The 8,020-nt window shown below is 33.4% G+C and overlaps 1 protein-coding gene across 1 annotated transcript in view; it reads left to right on the plus strand.

Annotated features, from left to right (window-relative positions):
• The window catches only part of LOC109859022, a 60,914-nt gene that overhangs the window by 7,159 nt on the left and 45,735 nt on the right, over positions 1 to 8,020 (plus strand). The window lies entirely within an intron of this gene.

The following is an 8,020-nucleotide window of genomic DNA, read 5'->3' on the forward strand; positions in this document are numbered from 1 at the left end:
CTATAATATATATATATATAATTATATATATATATATAATAAAGCAGATTTTATATATTAATAAAGTTGCTTATTTACTCTCAAAAAATTCTCAAATTTACGTATCATTAAGAGTCTCGGGGATGATCTAACTCCTTAATTATTTTTTTTGTTGACGCTATTTAAATTGTAATTGCTAGTTTTGAAAGAGATATAATTTTATTAAACGATTTGAATGAGAAATAGAGAGAAAGATATGAAAGGGGGATGCGAACACAATTGATCATTATTGTTACACTTAGTTATTGCAATTAAGCGGCAATGTGGTAATTGATTTATATAGATTTCACAAACAACGTTTTGCATCTCGGATGAATTTATCCACGTTTCAAGGAAGCATATTTTATTGGCCTAAGATCCATCGAGAATTTTTATCGCGCTCCTTCCGGTACAAAGAAGCACAGCATCCCTCGTCTTATCGAAACGAATTGCTTTATCGATTCTCGTTAGGTTACGGTACAATCGAGTTTTGGCACGATTTACATCGTACGATCTGCATGAATTTTTCTCCTTGGCGTCGAACAAACAGTGATTTCGCCCAGTAAACTCGATAGAGCGGTCGCTTCATGGAAAACTTGCCTCTTTACATTTCTCAACTACACGCGCGAGAGGCTTATCGATCGATAAACTTTGCGAAAAAAATTTTTCACAAATTTCCTTGCAATATAAGTTTTGCATGCAATGAAGCAATTTGGTATGTAATTTATGTGTTTAATACATTGCAGACGCACAGAATCAAGGACTGTTCATTAAAGCGCGATTCATTGTTGCTGCAAAATTTGCAGCACCCATTAAAGCGAATTACTAACACTCGAATCAGGAATATGATTATATCGACTTATTGTTTTAATCAAATGGTAATATGTTGAATTGTAATTTTGTTTTAACAAATCAATATATTACTATGTCTCTATTGTGTATTGATAATTTTGCGTTTTAAGCAATTTACATAGAAAATAATATATTTATTTATTTATTCACATCAGCCTTCCCGGCCAAGAAGGGGACTTGGTTTAAAAGCTTTCTAATATCTCATCCATCCATCCATACCTTAGCGTCTCCCATTCTCCCAACCTACACATATCGCTTTCTTACCCTAATTACTTCTACTTTGTACATTATCTTAGTTACGTCTAAATTGCACTTAATATTGTCCTTCTAAGATCCACGCATATCTTGCAACTTGACACTTAAATCTATTCTCTATCTCCTATAACTTCTCCCAATCGTGATTAACCTTTTCGCTCCGGGGATTTTTCCTTTAAAATTGACCTCGCATTTTAGCTGAAAAAGTTAATAATAACCTGCTACCCCCCCTTCAAAGTTAATTTTGAAGGTCAAGGAAGTAACCAGGATTTTTTTCAATTTTTTTCCTAAATTTAGTGCATTAAATTGACCTTATAAACATCTATTACGTTCGCTTTTCTTGCTGGTCCATATATGGACCAGTCCCGGAGCGAAAAGGTTAACCTCTAGCTTTCTTCTTCTTCTTGTTGACTAGAAAGAGTTTGTACCAATTTGTTTCCTTCCTTCTTCCTTTTTTCTTTTTCTTTCCAGACTCTTACTAAAATTTCTCCTTTCTCTTTCTCTAGTTTATCATTAAATATTCTCTCCAACCTTTCCTTCGTATCCTTATCTAGATTATTAAACCGTCCTTTAGCAATCTCACATTACATAGAAAATAATATATAATACTCAAACAAACTTAAGCAATTAAATATATGTTGACAAAGAGTTGTTATTATTTCTAACATTATTTAATAAAGTCTTTTTTATTGTTTTTGTGAAAAAAATTCCTTTTTATATAACAAATGTTTAAAAACTTACAAGCAATTTGGTTAATACCTGATCAATCGCCCGCTTGATTCAATTGTTCAACGCGATAATTATTGCTTAGCGTTGCTCCCCGCATTGTAATTGTTATACCAAATAACAGCAGAATTTGCGTCTTTTTATGAAACGGCCGCTATCTCGTCTCGTATAATATTGCATCATATTCAAATTGCTGTACATTTTCTACGCTGCGCATACATTAGTACATGCCTTTTTTCCTAGAAACTTGTTTGACAATTTTATCCTCTTGCAATTTTTTTTTTTTTTTTTCTCGACATGACTTTGTACGAAGCATATATCGATCGTTTTTATTCAGAACCGCTTACCTGCTACATTTGTACAGTACCTGGTAACCTCCTACGTTAAGCGTTATTTGAGATAACAGAAACGTTTGCGAACTTGTTTTTTGTTCTTACACATGGTGCCGTTTCCCTAGAAAATCAATATCGAGTGGCAATAAACTCAGTACGGCACTCTGAAAATGAAACAACGAAAGCAATTACATTAACAACAAAAGAATTTTAAAAAAATGTTCGATAGTGCTACTTTCTTTTCTTTAATCATTTTTTAATCATTTTCATTATTAACAGGAATCAAATAAGGCCAATACGAACCATTCGCAGGATGTTTGTGCGGAAACTATGCGTGTACATATAAATATATATATATATATATATATAAATGTAACAAATTTTACTTGTAAATTTTTACAAGTATTTTTTGAATTGAAATCTCAATTCTTAAAATCATACGGGATGCTAGATTTGCATCTCACATATGGAAAACCCCGGATACCCCCCTAACTAATTTTAAAATATTGCGAAAAAAACTCCTCGGCCAGGAGACGAACCTGGAATCTCCGGCTTTCCGTGCCATTGCCTTCCCTGTTTGACGCACGAGCGTCAAGTCATTTTCATTATTGTTTTTTTTTGTGAATTTTTTCTTAAATCAACGTGAAAACCAATGAGCCTAAGGTCCTGGGCGAAGATGGACGTAAAAGTAAATAACATCCAATGCAATTAAGTGGACGTTTCGATTATTTTAACGTAGATCATTTTCAACACTATTACAAAAATATGAAAGGATTACAATGAGAACAGAATAAAAATAAATTCATAGAAAATAATAATAATTTCACGTTTCCACCTTCACTCAGAATCTTAGGCTCGTTTTGTTTTCACGTTGATTTAATTTTCCTTCGAGCCGTATTTATGAATTTTTTTTCTTATTCTTACGAAATATGACAGGAAACAAGTTTGTGTTATTAATCGGATGCTTTACTGTGAGAAATGAGCTCGGAATAAGTGTATATACCGCGCACAATCATTTTCATAAGAAATGATATCCCGGCGAATACCAGGAGCTACACCAGGGTCACTTTAAGAAAGTACAAATTATCCGGTTCCGCTGTATCGAAATTCTTTGTCGCGCAAAAAAGAGCGCCAAGTGGTAACGTTCTCCGGCAGCTAAAAGAGATAAAATCTGTCGTATATCTATTTTTGTTACGGAAGAATTTTGCGCGACACACAGAAATAACGAGCAATAACGCGAAACAAAATAAAAATTATTTTTCGAAATTACTTAAATTTTTTGTCTAAAAAACGCGAGATCTTTTTATATAGCTCGGAAGAGAATATAAATATCTTCGTCGTCATCCCGTCGTCGTCTTCTTAAATCGATTTAAATCGATTTCTATATAAACGTTCCTCCTCCAACGCAAATATTAGCTCCACTACGTTTCTTATTAATAAATTATCGTAAAACGTGCGACGCGCGCGAAAGCGTAAGACCGGAAAGAGAAGAGTGAGATATTCTTGTGTCGTTGCACTCTCTTTTGTCTCACCTATGTTTTACACTCTGTCGTCGATAATAAAACTGACACCATGGAAAACGACAAAGGTCCTGGTGACCTTCACGCTTTCCGGAAAACAGCACCACCACGTACTCTAGAAAGTATAGAGAGAGAGAGAGAGAGAGAGAGGTTTCAGTTATTCACGCCGCGGCTTACCGCGAGTCATGGCTCGTAAATTTCAGTTCGGAAATTGCCACGTATTCGACGTATTTCTCCCTATTCGTCTTCGCACACATGAACGATCGAGGCTTTTTCGTGTATTGGTTCTTATCGCGAACCGATGAGGAAGTGATACGGCTCGAAACGCTATTTATTATCTTTCGACAATCGACGCGCGGCGAATTTGATGATGGATTGCAGGAATCTTTGTGCTATCCAAGTGCTGTCTTTTTCCGGTTATATAGAAGGAATAAATAAAATACAAAATAAGATCGCGCAGCGAACTTGTTCCAGTTTTTCAAGCTCGAGACGCGAGTCTCCCAGATCCAATTAAAAATCGCGCATTTCTAAAAAAAAAAAACTAGGTTTTTTAAACGCTTATATCTTCGAAACTAAAGATTGTTTCAATTTGTTTTGTTTGTGACGCAGAATCGTTCAAACTTCCGATTAAAAAGAAAAAAACAAAATTAAAAAATTTTGCTTTTTCGTGAAGATATTCGATCTTAAAATCGCGTGGGTCTCACAGACCCAGTCTAACTTGTGGTTGTTATCTTTTAGGTCTTGCCACGAAGGAGACTAAGTACCTATACTAATGTCTTTTACATTTACATTCTTTTTTGTACATAAGAAAAGCGGAAATCAAAAACTTTTCTAGAAAAAGAAAAATATTAACAAAAGAATATATTAATCATTGTGACTATGTCACGTCTGTCGAGCTTAATGACGTACAAAGATTTACTACACTTTTTTACGCTCACGCGAATCGAGTTGTGGTTCAACAAAATGTTTCATTTTTCAGCGACTTGAAAAAGTTAATTGAAACAAAAATAAAATGTTGATCAAACTGTCCAAGAAAAAAGTTCTTTATATATGAAAACAGTCTGTATCTGGTTACGTGTAAATATTATATCTATACCTATATACCTAACCTAACCTAACCTATATACAATCATATATGAGATTGTCACAAAAAATCGCATATATACAATATAATTATATATAATTATTTATAAACAAATATATTGGATTTGTCCATATATCTTTTCTTCTCAGCTGCATAATATTAACCTTACATAGTCAGACGCGAGTTTCCTAAGACCCACTCAGAAATTGCGCATCGACGTTTCTAGATACATACAATTAGTTTTGTTTTAAACGCTTAAATCTTTGAAACTACTAAAGATTTTTTCAATTTGTTTTATTTGATTTTTGTGTTTTAATCGACGCAGAAGTGTTCAAACTTCCTATTCAAAAAAAAAGAAAGAAAAACTAAAAAATATTGATTTTTCGCGGAGATATTTGATCTTACAGTCGCGTGGATCTTATAGACCCGATCTAACTCGTCGTCATTTTTGAGATCTCACCACGAAGGGTTAATATACGTAAATCTAGAAATATATACGTAGTTTGTAATGTGAGATTAAGTAATGTGTTTTCTTTACAAACTCAAAACTTACTATTTATATTGTTGAGTTGTCAGAAACAAAATATCAATTTTACTACAGAATGTAGAAAAGTATACAAGAACATTTGCAGGATTTTTTCTAGAGAGGAGTATGATCTTAAAATATTATTTTTAGAATTAGCATATATATATGTATATATATAATTTATACAGTAGCATATATACATGTATGTATATAATTTATATCAAATTTATACACTCTTGACTTGAGACTCGAAATGCTCAACACTGCTCTCAGTGCTCTCAGATGAGCACCACAAGATGGGCGCTTACGAACTACCGTAAAAAGCAAATGTCCGAACGCTGTGTACCTATTTACATAAGGTAATTCCCGTGGCAAACCCACTTTTCTATATAATTTTATAAAATTTTAACAGAATGTTAAAAATGATCATTTGCATTTAATTTCGCAATTCCAAAGAAATTGACCGATTGTAAAGCGAGATATTCACGATCAAAATAGGCGTTATTAACATACGTTCTCTACACCAAATACATCTACACAGCCTATTTTTGTTTGTAATTTCAAAATGTCTTTATAAAATTTTACAAAAAAACATATATTGTAGAAAAATATTTTACGAATATTTGGAAGCAAAAAAAAATTTTTTTACCGTTTTATTCAATAATTATAGATTTTTAAGTTGTGCAGTAAAAGCGTAGTAAAGTGAAGTGATGAAAATCTGGCAACGCACAATTCTTCTTCGTAGTATGTATCTTGCTAAATTGCTACTTTTGTAATGATATAACTTTTGTAATAATATAAAATTTGTCACGAGCCATGTATAATGATATTAAATTAAGTCCTAGACGTTTCTCACTTATAATTTTTTCAAAGAAACACATTTTGAGAGCACTTTAGATTTGTTCCAAGTTTATGTAACTCAATAATACGTTGCATAATACGTTGTCTAATAGGTTATTTGATTAACAAATTTTCCCTTATATTACGACTGTTTTAGAGGAAAAGGCAGTTTCCATTGTATTTGGCAATTATTAAATACCAAAACAAAATTCAATAGATCAACTAGTTATAAACCTAACCCTAACCTAACCCTAACCTAACCCTAACCTAAACTAACCTTATAAGCTACAAGCTGTTATAACTGAGTACTTGTAACGTTGTCACGATTACCATTCTGACTTATTTAAATGTGTGTGTGTACAAATCTGTATAATATATTAGTGTGTAAGTACAATTTCTGACAAAAATTATATGCTGCGATTCTAAGTTATCTTAAACTTCTTATATTGACGGTAGATTTTATTTTTGAATAGGACTATCGCACAGGAACTCTACCTAGAGTTATTCTAAAACGAAAGTTTGTTTGCTTGATATAAAATTTGAACTACGTCTTTGATCAATACAACAAAATAGAAGTGACATGCATATTTTATAAAAATTGGAATACAAAAGCTGAAATTTTTTGCAATTCTCTTATACCAGAGAGGCAAATGCTCCTTCTTGCCCTTCCTTTTTTAAACGCTCATGGAAGTATGAAAGCTCAACGCACAATGCGCTATGAAGCACAAAGAACAGTATGTACTTGATTTGTTATTGATAACACACACAATCTCGCGACTGCTTATGCGCGTTATTTGCATTTATTATCCGCGAAATTGATCGCGCGCGGAGTGAACATTGCGGATTGCCACGGGATTGAAAGCGACAAAAAAGACAGTGGAAACATATGCCTTTGTACGAATACATGCTCGCCTTTATCTGCTCCTTTCATCGTTCCAATCTTGTCGATGAAAGAACGCGCCGAGCCGATAACTCTTCCTTGGATGAATAAAAGTTCTTCCTGCGATCGGTATACCTATCGTTATTGGAAAGAGAGTAGGTCGCTGCACATCTCATCTCGCGCGACTATATTACATTACAAGAAACGAGTTCGAAACGTAATCGTAATCGAACACATGTGTACCGAACGATTTAGCGCAGCAGGAACATCAAAAGAGAGATGGAAACCGAATCAGCGATATGTTCAATAACATCTCAAAATCGATTTTTAAGAAACAAATAAAAAATAAAAAAAATATTTCTAGAAAATATTATCCTGTATGTGTGAGCAAGTGTCGTAAAAACACAGAATATATATAAAGTCAGATTATATTTTTTACTTTTAAACAACGACTTTGATAAAAAGTTTTCCGCATCTTTCGCCGAAGTTATTTCGCCGCGGAAAAACGTGTTTCTTCCGGAATATCGAGATTCTTGTTTCCATCACGCTTATACATACCTACATAAAGCGCAATTAGATGCACTGGGGTACGTTCCAAAATTTTACCTTGGTAACCAAAAACTATAATACACGTGACGCAAAATATAGCATTTTAGTAACCAAGGTAGGATTTTGGAACGTACCCCTGTGTGTGCAAAGAAGTTACCATTCTATCTTAACGGACGCGCACTTATTCAAATTGCTTTTTTACATGTTTTTTTTGTTTTTTACATCATTGAATATTGGTTATCGGATTAAGATATTACCTTCACGTCCCTGCGGGCACGGGGGAGCGGAGATAATTCTATCTCACTCCAATTGAGGAAATGGCAACGTCGCTCTTTCTCATACTAATCATAAAATCGCTCGTTTTCTGTGTTATTTTAATTATTACTGAAAAACTGTACGGTACTAGCGTCTGATTTTTTACACATATTTTCTTTATAG

The sequence above is a fragment of the Pseudomyrmex gracilis genome, unplaced genomic scaffold (assembly GCF_002006095.1).
Source record: "Pseudomyrmex gracilis isolate BER0280 unplaced genomic scaffold, ASM200609v1 scaffold_234, whole genome shotgun sequence".
Lineage (NCBI taxonomy): Eukaryota > Metazoa > Arthropoda > Insecta > Hymenoptera > Formicidae > Pseudomyrmex > Pseudomyrmex gracilis.